Consider the following 17738-nt stretch of genomic DNA (forward strand, 5'->3'; position numbering starts at 1 on the left):
ATAATTGTATTAGGACATTGATCCCTTACAGGCTGAATTGCTGTATGAACAAAGTGCTGACAAATAGTTGGGCTATTAACCATGCCCTGAGGTGAAACTTTCCATTGAAATTGCTGGAAAGGCCGAGAATTATTAATGCCAGATGGAGAAAAAGAAAACCGCTCCTGATCCTTTCCTGCTAAAGCAATTGTAGGAAAAAAAAAACAGTCCTTTAAATCAATGATGAAAAGTAGCCAATCTTTAGGAATACAAACTGGATTAGGGGCCTCTGACTGTAGGGAGCCCACAGGCTGGAGGGATTCATTGATTTTTCTTAGATCATGAGTAAGTCCCCATTTGCCAGATTTCTTTGGTATAAAAAAATAGGTGTGTTCCATGGCCTGTTAGAGGGTTCAATATGACCTGCTTCTAGTTGTAGCTTGACTAAAAAATGGGCCTGTTTAAGCCGCTCTCCTTTAAGTGGCCACTGATCAACCCATATAAGTGTGTTGGAGAGCCAAGTAGGCCTTAGGGGAGTCATAAGAGCAGTGGCCACCAGGGAAAATGCGGCAGAGAGATTTGCATCCCCCACTGACTGAGGAGATCACGTCCTCAGATATTAAGGGACATAAGCAAAACATATGGTTCCCCCTACCTGTCCCTCAGGCCCATAACATCTAAGAGGCCACACAGTGAGTTGAGGTTGAGAAATTCCTCCAACACCTGTAACAAGTGTTCCACTCTTTTTGAAAGGCCATTCAGGAGGCTAAAACTGACTTGTGATAACAGAGATTTCGACTCCTGTATCTATGAGACCATGGAAAGTTTTATTCTTTATTTTCACTTATAAGATTGACGTATTTATCTTAATGGATTCTGTCCAAAAAACTGACTGATTGTCTGTACTGCCGAAGCCTCCCTCTCCCCTCACTGTATTCTGAGTCTTTGAGATTACATAGGGGAGGAGGAGCAGCTGGGCAATGCATATTTGATCAGGAATAATGATAGCCAGACATGTTAAGCATGATTTTAATTTCTCCTTTATAATCTGGGTTACTGACTCCTGGCTGAACAAAGATGCCTTTGGTAGCAATGCTGGATCTCCCTAAAATTAGACCAGGGGTACAGGTCCCCAAACACCAGTGGGAGGTACAATTATTTGATCCTGTTCCTTTAAGATGAGCCCCTCAGTGGCGACCAAGTCCAGCCCTGTTCTTCCAATGGTGGCTGCACAAAGGTCAGAAACTGTGCATTTTCTCAGATTCCCTGATATTGGTTGTTGTTCTAAAAGGTCCAATTGGGGTTGGGGGCACTAGAGCGGGTGTCCCCCTGGAAGTTTCTCTGAATCGGCTGGTTATTTTTGTTAAGCTTGGAGTGGCATTCCCTTGCCGAATGCCTGCCTTTGCTGCTATAGCATGGAAAATCCTTGGGGGGAAGGTTGTAATTACCTTTTCCCCCGTCTCAGTGTGGACAAACAGTCCTTGCACAAGTGACCTGGCTCTCCACAATTATAACATTTGGGATCTCTCCTAATTGCAGCAGCTAAGAAAGAGGCCTTTTCCTGCTGTGTGCCAACATCTTGGCAAGCCTTGATAAACTCACTGATGTCTTTGGTGGTAGCTCGCAGGGGTTGGATAATGGCCCTGCAGTCCTTGTTAGCATTTTCATAAGCTAGCTGCCCCAAAAGAGCTTTAGCTGCTCTGTCATTATCTATTTGCCTGTCAATAGCTTCTTGGAGGTGATCAATAAAGTCAATATATGCCTCTGTTGCCTGCCAGGGGCATTGTCTCAAATCCCTGACAGGGTATCTGTGTGAATTTTTTGGCTCTCTTGGTGGTGACTGATCCTGTGGGGAGCAACACTCCCAGAATTGAGGTAAGGGACAGAGGCTATGAGCCAGGTTCTCTAGTGGAGCTGTAGGCAGAACACTTGTAGTCTCTTCTGCTGCATCATATATAACTTCCTCCTCTGAACTAAAGGCCTTATCCTCTTCTGTAACTAGTTCCTTTTCTTAGTCCATATAGGCGTGAGAGCAGTTCTCAGTAGTCTCCAAGTTAATAAGTTCTGAACTTTGACAGGAAATTTACTATCCTTCAAAGCTTTTCATTTGTTACCTGTTTTTCCAAAACAATATCTAAGGTTCCCTTATCAGGAAAAGCAGGGTAATATTCTTTTATAGTTTGTAAAAGCTGAATGAGATGCTGTTCTTTTACCTCACATCCCATTCCCTGAAATAGCTGCTGTAACACACACAGGTAGACTTCCTGCTCTTTAGACAAATTAGAGCCCATTCTTGTTGCTAAAAAGTTCCTTTATTATTTTTGATTTCTGCTCTTCCAGACTCCTTAGGCCATACTAAACCCTAGTTAATAGCTATTGGGGAGGTTAGTGTGGTGGGTCAAAAAATGTACTGTTGGTGGGAGACAGTGGAGGAGGGCTGCCTGTCATGCAGGGTACCCTAACCCTGCTTATGGGTTTCAGGTGTTTCCCCACACATTTAAATCTGTGAGGGGTCTCCAAGTGCCTGGTGACCAACCTTTATATTGCGCACCCTGACCAAGCTGAGAGTTAAATTACTGTAATGGGAATTCCGTGTGAGACCATTGCATGTCTTGGGGATTGACCCCAGACACTTCTGCAAGGCCCCTACTCACATAGGAACACCAGAGATCTCACAGGCCGGAGAGAGGAATGCCTCATACCTTGGATTCTTCAGCAACAAGCTGAGACACACATAAGTAACCCTGTAACTAACACTGAGTTCTAAAAGCAATCTTCGGAGTGTGGTTGAAACTGAAACACTCCTTTACTGCCTGCTTTTCTGTTTACAGGCAGTGGGAGGGAAAAGGCAGAATCATAAGGGCGGCAAAAAGCAGCTTTTAAAGAAAGAGTGTGCAGAGATGCTTGTAAGAAAAAAAGTTAATTGAAAGAAAAAGTCATTGCTCTCTCTCCCAAGCCTAAAGCCTGACTGGGGGTTGTTACACAGGGGCAGGCTTGTGAATATTTTTTACAGTGTGCCTCTCATTGTGTGGGCTTTTGCTTGCAGTTGGCAGGAAACCTAGTGTTCTGTCCTGGCCCATGTCTAAGTTATCCTGTCAGGGGTGACTTTCAGTGGTAGGTGCCCTTGTGGCTCTAAGCTATGGAACGTGTGCCCTCGAAGTGTGGCAATTGCCAGAAAGAGAGAGAGCAAGGCTTCTGCTTACTAAAGAGAGTGGGGTGGCAAGAAAGGGTGACCTTGGAAAAATACCCTTTTCCTCTGAAATACAACACTCCCTACGACCTTACAGAAAAGCTCTCAGTGTCATGGGCCCTAACCTGGGCTGATGCACGCGTTCCAACCAAGTTGGTGTTTTGGCCACGACTTTGGCTCATAGCCTCTTGGTCCCTGTTGCTGGGCGCCATATGTGGTGGACTCCAGACAGCAGAGCCCGCCTGTTGTGACTGAAAATGAGAATAAATGCGCAGGATACAGCAATCCTGTGGAGTAAAGGGGGACAGCAAGACCACTCTCTCAAGAGGAGAGCACACCAACCCTTGCCTAGAACAGCTTTTATTATTTTTCTCAGGTCTTACATCAAAGAAGAATTTATTATCTATTACATAGAATATTATTGTCTACATGTTAGGTACAATCAAGGGAATGAAAATTACATGCAGTAGGGAAAGGTGGCGAGCTGATTAGCTCTGTCCTTGGGAAAATTCACACAGGCTTTGGAAATTACTTTCAAGATAGACAATACACGTCTACTGTATCAGACTGGGGTGACTGAGTTTTAGCAAGAGCAAGCCATAACAGTCTGTATGCATTTTCCAGGCTGGATTCAAATGGGAAAACTTGGTTTGAAGGTCTGGCACCTGCCCCCCACCTTGCTTCTGTAGGTTTTCCATACACAGCTCACTCATATTTACCACACTAAAACAAACTGGTCCCGTACACTTAAGGTTACAACTTCCAAGTGAACCACTAGCAGAAATCAGAGTAATAATCAATAATTAAGAACAGGAGGACCATAGTAAATAAGACTCCACATAACAGTGACATGGTTAAAAAATGGATCAGTACATAGTCTGCTCTCAAACTATTAAATAAATGTTATCAAAATGTAAAACACAGAAATATTAGAATGCGTGATTGAGTCCATGAAAGCTTATATGTTAGCAATGACCGAGACTGTTTTTCTAATAAAGGACTGTGGAACTGACTGCCTCCCATTTACCCGCTTTTCTCTTTTGAGAACATTCAGCTTTGACATCCATCCTAGGTGAAGATCTTGCTGCATCACCAATGGTTTATCATTCAGCAGGACAAACACTGCCTCTAAGGCTTCTAGGATTCCCTTCCTAGAACTTGAGACAGTATTATCTAACTGAAATATTGTTCGCCAATGCATCCTTTAAATTGACTTATGACTAAAATGGGGAAGTGTGAACCAAAAAAGGGCCACATACTAAACCTGAAAAGCTCAGGGGAGACACCTGCATGGTGGGACTTACAAACACAAACAGCTTAAGTAACCACATAGGATGGTCTGAAATTAAAATTTTAACCAAACATGAGTCATCGTGGGTAGTTATGCCCTAGGCCAAGATCTTTCCTGACTGAAGTCAATCTTTACCTTAACTTAGGGTGTTTATTGTTTTGTTTTGTTTTGATGTTTTTTTGCCTCTACCATAATATACCTTTGGATATCAGGGTAATTTTTCAGAACACTCAATGCATGATAGCAAAGACCACATACCTTCTCATTACAATACTTATTGTGTTTATTGTTAACTGCTATCATTCCTATATGAACCAACATAGCAATTGTGTCTGTTTTACTTTTTACCCACTCTCAAAGATTTCTGTACTTTGCATCCTCCAACTGCTTAGTGTGTTTCCCATGGATTTCATGTAAACCCTCAGGCCCCCATCTTTCACTGTACTGTATATAATAAGGGGCAACACTGTCATGTTTCAGAACATTCTCTCAGTCTATGTGGATTTGCTTCCCATAATTATTGTCATGTTTGGCCCAAGTAGACTCATAGAAATTCCTGTCAGGTTGAAACATTTCTTACGTTGATAGCTGAAGGTTCCAAGCTTCTGATCAGAACTTGGTCTTTCTGGTGACCTGCCCTCACTCTGCAACTATCCAGAGGCCAGCCAGGAGTTGTGTCATCACAACAAAAGACACTCATCACTCACATCACTTACAAAATTCCAAGAGTTAGCTGCTTTTTCTAAAATCCAAGAAAAAAGGCTAGACGTATTTTTATGACATCACATGAGGGAACTGACACTTACTGAGGTAGGGTCACTCACCCAGAGTCACACAGCCTGCAGGTACACTGGTAGTTGTCACGTATTGTCTGTGCGTACTTGGCATATGTCCTTCATTTTGCTTAGGTTTCCTCTTATATCAGAGGGATTGAAAAGTTAAATACTACCTTTCCCCTAGTCCTACTGATTGAGAATCCAGATGTGAATTAAAGGCAGCTTCTGAGGTGCACTGGTTCATAATTTAGACCTGGAAGTGAGATGGGGCCATTATGTCTGCTGCTGTGGTGGCTGATGGGTGGGCTGTGGCAGACACAGCTTTATGTGGAGAAGCAGGTGTTTCTTTACCTGTGGGTGGGATGTGGCAGTGTAACCTTGAGATAAGAGTGAACTCTCTACCTTCTATTTCTCTAGCTATTCAGTCATTTTACAAGCACTGATTCTTGGTGTTAAAGACTTTTATGCACAGACATTTATGCCAGGTTTGTTTGTAATAGCTCCAAATTGGAAACAACACAAATGTCCATGAATGGGTGAATCAATAAACAAAATCAACGCATTCTGGGAATGAGATAGAATTAGAGAATAAAAAGAAAGAACTATGTCAAAATAATCATGTTGAATTAAGAAATCATCCTAGGCCTAAAATTACATACATTATGATAAAAATTAAAATTTGCAGAGAATGAAAACAAATTTAAAATGAAAAAAGCCAATGAGAGTTCACTTCACATTAAAAAAGGAGTTGGACAAAGGTAGAAGAGTGGGGATGGCTGGGGTAGGGGGGTGTAGTGGTAGGAAATTGGAGACAACTGTACTTGAACAACAATACAAAGTGTGGAAAAAAAGTAAATTATAAGATTACAAGAGGGCATGAGAAGACTTTAACTGTACGGGACATGGTCTTTACTCTCATACTGACTGTTTCTCTGGTGCATGCATCTGGAAAAACTCCATACATTGTATACTTTCTATATGTTAAGCTTATTATATTCAACTATAATTCAATAAATATATTTAAATTATATATACATATATTAAGTATTTCCTAAACTATAAATTAAAAATAATGTACAAAACTAAGAACAAATACAGAAGCTTATGGTAATGTGACATTTTCTTCCCATTTTTCTACTTGTCCACCAGGGGTCAGCAGAAATACTCTGTGGGCTGGAATGTTTCTGGGCCTCTGCTGACCCCAACTCAGCAGCACTTAACCAAGAAGCGTCCAACCTCATCAAAATCAATCATTACACAGTTTTTCTCCCTATCTAAGCTCCCCACAGCGGACTCTGTCTGCTCCTCCATCCAGGCGAGCTTCAGCCCACCAAAGGTCAGTCCTCTACAGGCAGTTCTTTTTTTTTTTTTTTTTTTTTTTTTTTTTTTTTATTTAACACCCTCTGTTCTTCAATAAGTAAATGGCCACTAACTCTTCAGTTTTCAGCCAAGGGGTCACCTTGTCAGAAATGGTCTCTATGATCCCCAAACCAGCTGAGACTCAAGTACATGCTGTGTATGCACCAGAAGTATTCTTTCATGGCCTTTCATTGAATTATAATTCATTCCATAAAACCATGACTTATCTGAGACCCTGTCTTCTTTACAAGGTAAACTCGGGGAGTACAGGGCTCACAAATGTCTTATTCTCTTTGGATTCTCTGGGACCCAGCCAGAAGCCTGACTGATGACAGGTGCTCAGTAAACAGTAGGGGTAACATTTCATTCCCATTCCCAGAGTTCCTGATCTGGGGGATACCTGTCTATTGTTTTTGAAGGCATCTTTGTAGTTCATGATGTCCTGGGGAACGATGGAAACTTCCTGTGCATGATGTGCCAGGAAAACCCAGAATCTGTGGTTGATTCCATCTCAGAGAGGCTAAGGGCTCTGTGAGAAACTCTCTTTTGCTAACAGAAGTACCCATAGGGCCCTGGTTAAGTATTCATGTGCAGCTGTTCCAGCCACTGGACCCTGTGGGACTACAGGGACACAAAAATGACTTATATGCAACACCCCAATGTAGAGACAGAGGACACACAGGATATTTTGGGGATTGACCCTCCAGACCAACATCCTCCTCCAAAAGCTCAGGAGAAGCTTCCTAAGGCACTTCTTTGAACACTTGAAAGCAAAGAGCTCTGTATAGAACAGCACATCCCCCTGGTGGGACAGTTCTCCTGACACTGGAACTATAATACTCTAGACAATACCACATTTTCACTGGGCTCACCATACACTGATGAGTATCCCTCTGCAGCACCTGACAGTGGCTGCAAGTCTACTTCTGTCCTCTAGGAGGTGACATTGAGACACAAAAGAAATAGACACATGAACCTGGCTTTGGCTAAAAAAATAGAGAAAGGTCCTGATTTATATCCCCTGCTTCATCAGGCATTTCTTAGGCACTCCCTCATAACTGCTCCACCAAACTTGCTTCTTCTAGAGGCTGTTAACAAAAAAGTGTCGTGTAATAAACCTGACAAACTCAGTGGGCCACATGTCAAGCTCAACATGCTTCACAGAATATTCTAATCAGCAATTTCTAACTGGGCAGGTGATAGCAGGTTGTCACATCTTAAGACTCTCTTTTCCTTAGCAAAGGTCATGCTCTACCTTAACTGAACCATGATCCATTTTTGTACATCTTGGTTACCATAGCTTAGACACATCAGAGTGATTTTCTTTGCTGGACCATTCACATCACAGGAGTCTTGGACAAGCAAGTGTATAAGGCCACAGAAACTTTTGTGTTATCTTCACACCTTCGCTGTGACCTCTAAAGACTAATTACTCTGTAGTCATCAATGTAAAAAACATATGAATTTCCATTTTGCCCTTTTCCCCAATTCTAGAAATATCTCTGTTGTTTTCTATCACCTCTTAGTTGATTTTATGCAATGTTTTTCACTTTCTAGTTTGATTATAATGTATAGAATAAGCTGCAAAACTGCCCTTCTTCACAGAATTTGAGAGGCTGGTCCCAGGCATATGGGGTGAGTTCGGTTCGCATAAACTCATTAAGTTGTTGTAAGGGTTTTGTTTTTGTTTTTTGTTTGTTTGTTTGTTTGTTTTTACTTTGATATAGCCAAGGAGCTCCTCCTCTCTCAGAGGTTTCTGTGCTGCTCTCTACTCCATTTCTGGCATCATTCATGGGCAAGGTGAGGGGAACACAAGAAAGCCACCCAGGCAGAAATCAGAGGTTGTCCCAACAGTCAGGAAGCACAAGGACAGGCCCAACAAACAGATATGGGGAGGAATGATCTACTTGAAACTGTCCTTTGAAAACAAGAAAGTGCAAAAGCACCTGAACTTTCACCACAGGTTTTTCTCCCTGAGACACACAGGACACCTTTCACTTCACACTCCAAAACTGAAGGTGCTATTGAGACTCTTGGTTTTGTGTTTTTGTCCCTGGAAGCAAATCCAGTCTGGTGACAACCTGAGATGACAGGAGGGTTCCCTCTGTAATTTTCACCAACCTTGAACCCTTTTCACGTGCAGAGTCATCTCTGTGCCCATCCTTCTGCAAGGACACAAAACCTTCTCAGAGCATTTGAGAACATAGGGAGAACCCGTTACCCAGCTGAGTTTCTGTTTGTGTCACAAAGAGAAATAATTCCCATTTTCAGGAGCCCTAGGGCTCTTTTTGTGGTTCTAAGGACCCAAGGCCAAGTCATATCAGAGGCCAATGCTGGTGTGAGTGAGTCATCCTCTCAGAAACACATGTGCCCTCATCAGCCTTGCTATTTATTGCAAGTGTAACCTACAGGCCAGAAGGATCAACCCTTCCTGAAGGCTTTGCAGACAGAATCGCTCACCCGCAGCACCCCTGCCCTGTGAGAATCTGGAGTTTAACATGATTGGAAGAATATCCCTGTGCACAGGAGAGCAGGAGAATTGACTCTGCCTTCACAGGAAGAGGTCTCATCTGAATGGACACACACATTCCGTTCAGGGTTGCAAAAGCTGCCTTTCTAAGGTGTTACTTGGGCTTCACCATGTTTGCAATGTCTCACAGGTGATTCAATGCACAGCAGGGGTGACATCCTTCAGACAGGCTTTCCTAAAGTAGCTCAAGAACTGCCACTCTGAAGGGAAAAGTCAACTGTGAATATGAGAGGCTGTGGGAAAGATACTGGGCACCTGACAGGAAGCCCAGGGAAATGCCCGAAACCTGGAAACTGTAGTCTTGTGCTTTCCCAAACACAGAGTGAGAGTTGGTGTTTGTGTGAGTGTTTATATGCATATGTGCACATATGTGATGTTGAGAGACTTCAGGAGTTCCCAGGAAACCAAAATGTTGGGGAGCAGTAGTGGTAAGAAAAGCAAAGGGTGGGAAAAATGAGGTTGGGTTGTAGGGGGATCTTGTGCACAGACCCTACCTCTAGCTCACATGACAAGAATAGTAAGCATGCCCCAGAATAAAGTTCAGTTTACAGGAAGGATACACAGCACATTGCACCATTCTGGACAGACATCTAGGAGCCTTACATAACCTTAGGCTTTTCTCAAAGACACAGTTAGAAGGCAGCAGACAACATGGGGTCCCCATCAGTCTTTACCCACAGAGGACTTGTCCACTGGCAAGGGCTCCTGATGGTTGTTAAGTAGGAGGTAATTCCTTGGGATAGACTAAGGATGTGACACAGAGACTGGCTGGGGTCTTATGAAGAGATCAGTGCTCTGAGAAAGAAGGGGAGGCTTCTGTTTGGACCTGAAGGTGAAGGAGAAAGGAGCATAGTAGGATGGGGAAGAAGGCTCAGAAAGAGGAAGATCTCGTAATATAGAAGTGATGACAGGAAAAAACCCTCAATCGTTGTTTATTTCTGGTTATTCACCATTTAATATTGAATTATGAAAGCAGGTAATAATCATTATTATTGTCAGGAAGCAGCAGGGAAAATTTAACCAGGTGTTCTAGGCATTGTCTTTATCACAACTTTCAAAAATGGGCAAATACACCTCATGATTTACCCTGGGACTCTGGGAAATCTCATTCATTCAACCCAATGTATTTCCAGGCTGTTGCAGTCACTGGAGGTACAAGATCAGACAATGCCCTGCTCTCATCGAGCCCATGCTCTGTGGAGGAGAGAGGGACAAGGCAAGATCTAGATGTGATGCCAGGTACCCACAAGTGCCATGGCAAAAAAAAAAAAGCAGGGTCAGGTTAGAAAGTGAAGACAAAGATCTTTAGAGAAGGTGGTCAGCAATGGTGTCTTTCAAGAATGCCCCTGAGTGTCAGAAGAGGTCTGAGCACAGTGAGGATGTGAGCAAAACAACCACCTGGAGAAACATATTGGAAACAGAGAATATAACGGTTTCAGAGATGCTGAAGTAAAGGAGGCCATGCTGTTGATCTTGACCATGGGAGACACACACTCACCTGTAGACCAAGGCTGAGAGGTAGAGACCTGCTCTGGATACAGGAACTCATCTTTCCATCCCAACACATAGATACAAATACTGATTTTTTAATTACTTTCTAGTGTCACTCTTAAATTTCTAGTGCCCTCTCATCTAAGCCTAACTCACTATTGTGTTCACCTATATTGTTGATGAGGAGAATGCGATTCTACCTCACCACATAATGCCTCCTGATATTCAATCCTTTGTATGATGTAACAGGTTGAGCATGGACAGAAATTGTATGATTGCATTTTTTTGTAAGATTCTTAAGAGATTATATAAATGGTCCTGCTTGCAGCAGACAAAGGAGAATAAACTCTGATGGATCCTTGCTGATAGACGATGTCACTATGAATGGCACTAGAATCTATCTTCCAGGTTTCATAAAAGAAATATGACTTGGGAAGCTTAACATATATAGTGAGTGATTACTCTCTGGCAACTGGGTGTTGGGTTGGGTGACTTCTACTTCACACACAGGACTGATAACCTTGGACTCTGCCTCCATCCCCCTCTTAATTTTGTTTCAGGGTTTGACCTTTAATGCTGGATACACACAGTGGAGACCAACTTCCTAAGGTCTCAGTTTCCTTCCCAAACTACAGCCCAGCAGTCACTGCAGACAGAAAGATCAGTCTGATGACAGTAACTCAGCAGACGGAGACCCATCAGTTCAGCCCCCTGAGCACTTGCCTATGAACTTGACCTTGAGAATGACTTTGCTGTAGTAGGTCAGAGCATGGTCTGTGAAGCCTCCTGAAATTCTTACTCAGCTCAACCCAAAACCCCTTGCCAGAAACTTCTCCCGGAGATCATGACTCCAAGGACCCTGGTGAGCCTGTGCCAGGTTGGGTTTGACCTCCTGGGAAGGGCTAACAGTTTAATGGGTGCCCAACTCACAAGGCTCCTGAGTTGGTCACCAGTAAGGGCTCTGGCCCAAGATTCACTGTTGGAGGCCATCCAACAACTGACCCTTGACATAGTCGGGACAGATGAGATGTGTCTGCATAGCAGAAGCGGCTGTGGCTGGGTCTCCTGTCTATCTCTTCCCATATGCCTGTCCCTATTAGCATCAGGTGGTGAGATTTTTGGACACCTGTGCCTTATAACAAAAAACCTTGCATGATGCCTGTGATTCAGGGTGAAATGACTTGCTGACCACTAACTAGAAGCCCCTCATAATTCTAATGTTGCCCACTCCCCCCAGCTGGAAAGTTAAGGGTAGTTTTAAACTATGGGCAGACTAACTGTCAGAACGCTAGAGGAGGCCATTGCCAGGAATGTCTCGGGAGTCATCATTCAAAACCTCAAGATTTATTAGAACCACTGCCTTTCCCGTGCCCTGGGCAGGAGCGTTTTTTAATGGGACCAGGTAAATAGAGGAAGAAGGAGTTTTAATTTAAATATAATAATCCTAGTACATGGAAACATAATATGCCCCCCCCCCAGATATGTAGTTAATAGATCTAGGTAAAAAATATTTATCTAATTTAGACAATCTAATTTCAATAAACAATAACTAATTTTGAACTCACTCCTTGTACCCCTTTGATTTAGACTAATCTATAGAAACTTAGTAGATATTTAATTATAATCAGCATTTAAAAGTTTGTGGTTGTATAGCTTCATTGGCTATCTGATTAATGATCCTCTTGGTCAAAATAACCTTTGTTTAATATGGTTGATCTGTGGGGCTTCCTATACTTTTTGGTTATTTGTTTAACATGATTGAGCTATAAAATCTTCTGTGTTTTTAGAAATTATTTCTATGGTAACCATTTCTGTTTTAATAATCATGTTATGTATTGAATATTGTATAACCTCCCCTATAAAAATAAAGATTTATTTTTCTCGGTGAGTCAGTCAGGTCTAGAGAGCCCGGCTATCCACTGGCATGACACTTGGTGTCAGTCTCATTTTACCTGAGCCATTCCTCCTTCAGGGACCCTGAGACTCACTGAGGCTGGACCCTGGCAAGCTACAGCTTGGCAGGAATGGAATTTTGTCTCTCACCTGAGTCTGTGTGAAGAACAGAGTTAGATGATGTCCATGGATATTAGCCGCCTGTCTTGGGGAACTTAGAAAACCTCAGTAAAAAGCTCAGCATCCCCAGAAAGAAACTAAGGATAAAGGATGCTCCTGGAAGCTCCTCATTCACCAGGAATCAGAACAGGGGACCCTCTCTTGGAGTCTATCAGTAAGAGGTGCTTCTTATTTGAGCAGCTCTTGTCTCCCAAGATTTAGGTCACACACTGTATATATTTTAGTTGCTACACTGACAAGCTGGCAGCCAAATATGGTAGCCATTGAGAATAACCTGACAAACAGGGAGATATGGTCACTAAAGCAGTCATACAGAATATGAGCAGCTGATGAGTCACTCAAGGTCCATCTGTAGCCATGGACATAATTTCTCTGTGTTAGGGGCCATACACTGGGTCTTTGGATTCCTAAATAAATGAACTTGTTCACATCCATTTTTAAGGTGCCCTCAGCTCATAGGAATATATTTTGGTCTGCAGAGCAAAATAATGGAGAAATAACCTATTTTTACTCTAGAAACAAACTACCTGCAATGACAATGAGAGTCACTGTACAGAACACCCAGGCTTCTCCCTCAGGTAGTCTATGCACACCTTGCAGCACTGGACTTGAAATCAGTCACTTAATTGTTTTCTAATGTGTTGCTGTCACTTGTACCAGATATAAATGAGAGGAGTTTACCTTCTCACTCCTCACTCTACACCTGAAACCTGCTCAGGGACCAATATGTAACCAACTGTGAGTTGCTTTTAATGAATTAGGAAGAAATAAATGGTGATTTTGTGAATGAATGAATGAATGAATGAATGAGTGAATGTATGAATAAATGATCCAAACTCTCTTCACAGCCTGCAACCTGGATGTACAGTGTTTTGAATCCTCAACACAGGGGACAGGACTTCTGTGCCTCCAGGAACTAATACCCACATCTCACATCCTTTTCTTTTTTCTAATAAAATAGTCCTTCTTGCTATTGTTCTTAGGCCCTGGGTTGTTAAATAATAATTTTCCCATACAGAAGAATTTAAGTATTTTCCAAATTCCTATCTCATAGCCACCTAACACAAATTGCCCACAAGTGCCAGGATGTCAGCAAGTCCATGTTCTCCACTTGTTATAAGTCACTTGTGTTGCATTTGCACAAGTCCTCACCTGCCCTCCAGGGAGACAGAATGACTTTAATGAACAATGGCAGAACCCTTGATTCTGTTGCTATTATCAGCTTCTGCCTCTCCTTTCCCCTCATTGCTAAGTCATTTGTTGGACTCTGCTCTATCATTTACTGGCTCACTGACTTATTTCAGTAACTGTCATTGGAAAGACCTGATGTACCTCTTGGACCAGAGGCCTGAGTAGTCAACTTACCTCTGACATGCTTCTGGTCTTTATGTGTCATTTCTGATCAAATCCCACCCAGTCTCTAGGATGTCCTGTGAAATAGTTCCTCATTTAAACAAACCTCAGCTGGGCAATAGATGTCTGTACAGCTAGAAGGAAAGGCCTCTGGTCAACCAGGCTATCAAGTGATCAGCGAAGAACCAGAAGTTCAGGGGTGTCCGATTCTCATGCTTATGTCTTTTCATAACCAAACACTGATACTTAACTGATAGCTGAGAGAGTCTGTACTCTCCCCCAGACACATAGTTGGACACCATACATTCTCTGAGCACCCAGATTCCCATAAATTTGTCATGTGATACACAGGCCAGTCAAGGTATTTCAAAGACCCAAGTTCACTAAGAAGTGACAGGTGCCAACTTTTGTTGACAAAGCTTTTAGAGACATCAAGGGTATGACACAGGGCACTGTTTTTTCCTCTTGCAGAGCAAAGTTAACCATACCCAATATCACAAGCAATAAATTCAAATTTAAGAGTTTTGATTCTAATTTTTTACAATAGTGGTTTTGGGTATCTGATTCTGTGACTATTGGTCATTTGTATATATTCTTTGAAGAAATGTCTATTTAAGTGTTTTGTCCATTTTTTAAAAAATATTTATTTATTAATTTTTAGACAGAGGGGAAGGGCGGGAGAAGGAGAGGGAAAATTTAACTAGCGGTCATTTTTCTGAGGAAAATGTAAACACTAATTCAAAAAGTTATATGCACCTCTATTCATTACAGCCTTGTGTCTGCTTAATAACATATAATATTGAGGCAATCTAGATGTTCATAAGTAGATGAATAAATAAAATAAATATAAAATATAACCATGTATTTGTAATTACATGTTTATGTTAAAATATTCCTCAGCCATAAAAATGTGTGAAACATTGTCAATTTGTACAAAATATTATAGGTCACCTGGAGAGTATTATATTAAGTCAAGCAAGTCTCACAGAGACAAATACTGTAAGATGTTACTGTATGCAGAATCTAAAAAGCTAGAACAATGAACAAGCAAAGCAAAATAAAAACAGCATCATAGATACAAAGAAAAAACTGGTAGTTTCCAGAAAGCTGTGAGTGGAAGGATGGGAAAAAATAAGTGAAATTCATTAAAAGGTGCAAACTGCCACTTATAAAGGAAATGTGTCTGTGGAATATACCAAACAGCATAGAGAATGTAGTCAATGACTTTGTAATAGCTTTGTGGAGTGACAGAGGGTCAGTGGTGATCACCTTGTCATCTACATCAGTATGAGTCACTGTGTTGTCCACATGAAACTGATAGGAGATTATAAGTCAATTATATTTCAATTAGAAAAAAAGTTAGAAATATAATCATATTCGATCTCACTCCCACCAAAATAGGTGTTATCAGAAACCAGAAAATTACAAGTGTGGGTGATACTGTGGGCAGGTCAGAATGCTTGTGCACTGTTGATGGGAATGGCAAAATGATGAAGTGTAATGATGGCTGCAAAACAATGTGAATGTATTTAATACTATTGAACTATTTAAAAATACTATTTTTAAAGTAATGTTTTGAATGTGAATGCCAATGGTGCATTTGTATAGAGAATAAAGACAATCCTAAGTGCACCATCTGACTCTATTCATGGTAAGGGTGATGGATTGTCTAAAAAACAAAACAAACAAACAAACAAACAAACAACCCTGTTGTCTGGTTTTATTTCTTTGACTTCACTGCTGTTAGGTCTTCTCAGAGGGTTCATTTCTGCTCTAACCTGGAGCATGCTCTCTGGAGGGAGTTAATCATGTGAGACATTGTGTCCCTTGAAAATGTTCTCTTTCCCTTAACAACCAGTGAATGCCATGGGGAACTCTCCTCCTTCAGCCCCTTCTGCTGTAGACTATATGCTTCATCATTAGGGTTTTAACTGAACTTAATATCCTCTGAAGAAGCAAGAGGGGTTTTTTTTGTTTGTTTGTTTGTTTGTTTGTTTTTGTTGTTTGTTTGTTTTAACAAAAAATAGCTTCAGTGGCCACAAAGGGAAAATAATTTGGGAAGTTCCTTACACAGCTCATCTAAGACATCTTCATCCTCATCATCCATGACTTTATTGATTCATTATCTTCTACTGTACACTCTTCAGTTCCCTGGAATTTTTATTTGCCTGCCCCTCCAGACTCAATCTTTCTGACCAGACTTCCCATATCTTTTCCCCCTTTGACTTTGTCCATGGGTCCTTTATACATGTTCCTTAATGAACCTTTTCCTTAAATAATTGAAGGGTTTTTTTTTTTTTTTTACTTTTTAAATATTTTATTATTTATGGTATGATAGCTCTCTCACTATAATGAGAAAAAAAAAACAACAAAATTATTTTCACCTGAGAATTCATGTTGCTTCCTATTAAATCAATACAAAACTCCTTCAAACAGTGCCAGTGGACAGCTCCACAAAAAATAAAATAAAACCAGGATAGGCCAAAAAAAAAGGGAGGGTTGACATGTTGACATTTGAAACAGGCAAATAGATACGGTCTCAAAGAGAAACCAATCTTACCTATTAGGACTCAGTTACTTATTCCCAACGTGTACATGAGCCAACAAATTGGGTTTTCATAATTGTGATTTCTGAAGTAAATAATGCTAATGAAAATGTCTTAGTGTATCTGGCAAAGTGTGAGAACAATGTTTTATGTGTCCAAATATAACCTTGGAAAATTACCCAGAGGGTCCCAAAGACATCTCCCACTTTGTTCAAATCCTCGTACAGTGTGGTAAAAGATTTTTTTTTAAATGCCACCATCTCAAGAATAAGAAAATGGGTTAGTTTTAATTTCTATATTTTTTGCATGGTGTGGAAGCTTTTTCTTTCAGGGGAGTGACACATTTACCAAAGGTTCATTATAACTAGGAAAAATTAACACCCATTGGGGAATTCCATCTAAGTTACCATGACTGAGGGGCTCATTTCACTGGACAAACACTGCAATGCCTTTCTAATATTTGGCTGATTTTATGTACTTTTCATTGTGTTTATCTCCCCAGTACAGTTAAAACTCAACTAAATAAATTTTGGAAGCTTAAATCCCACTTTGCTTAATACTGCTTAACCTGAAAGCTACTTCTTTGGGTAAAGGCATAGCTTTTCTCCTCATTAAACAGTCACTGTTCATCCTGTGCATCTAAGCAGAGGGACATAGAAGATATAAATCAATCTTACTAAAAGAAAAATTCTGCATCACTAGCAAAAACATAGTAATCATCTTATATCAACCGATATTAATTTCATGAGTGCACTTCTAGGCAATGATGACTTCCAAGACCAAGAATTAGTTTTTCTATTGGAAGAGACATCATTAAAGACTCTCTCCAGCACTGTAGAGAAAATCTCATCAGGTGCCGCACCATGATTGGACATCTGCCCTGTCACTAACACTCACTTCCACTTACAGCAGTCCAGCGCTCTTCACTGATGGGAAGTTGCCAACATTTGTGAGATATTGCTCTCCAAGGACACTGACAAGAGCTCTGCAGCTACAAATGGATGGTGAACTTGTTTGTTACATTGTCTTTACCTGACTGCTAAAATTAGTCATGATAATAATTATACTTGTTCTTCCAGTTTTTGTCAAACCTTGTGAGTATAACTCCTCTGTTCATTATTTGTAAATATGTATACAGTAATGTTTTAAC

The 17738-nt window shown here is 41.1% G+C and overlaps 2 long non-coding RNA genes across 2 annotated transcripts; both read left to right on the forward strand.

The window, feature by feature from the left end:
• The first annotated feature begins 2107 nt into the window (after positions 1-2107).
• LOC118497528 lies at positions 2108-17223 on the forward strand. Its single transcript, XR_004900047.1, has 3 exons — positions 2108-2182; positions 8348-8353; positions 17208-17223. It is a non-coding gene; the product is annotated as an uncharacterized LOC118497528 (long non-coding RNA).
• LOC118497532 lies at positions 2795-3621 on the forward strand. Its single transcript, XR_004900051.1, has 2 exons — positions 2795-2871; positions 3140-3621. It is a non-coding gene; the product is annotated as an uncharacterized LOC118497532 (long non-coding RNA).
• Positions 17224-17738: the final 515 nt, after the last annotated feature.

Source organism: Phyllostomus discolor, chromosome 12 (genome assembly GCF_004126475.2).
Source record: "Phyllostomus discolor isolate MPI-MPIP mPhyDis1 chromosome 12, mPhyDis1.pri.v3, whole genome shotgun sequence".
NCBI lineage: Eukaryota > Metazoa > Chordata > Mammalia > Chiroptera > Phyllostomidae > Phyllostomus > Phyllostomus discolor.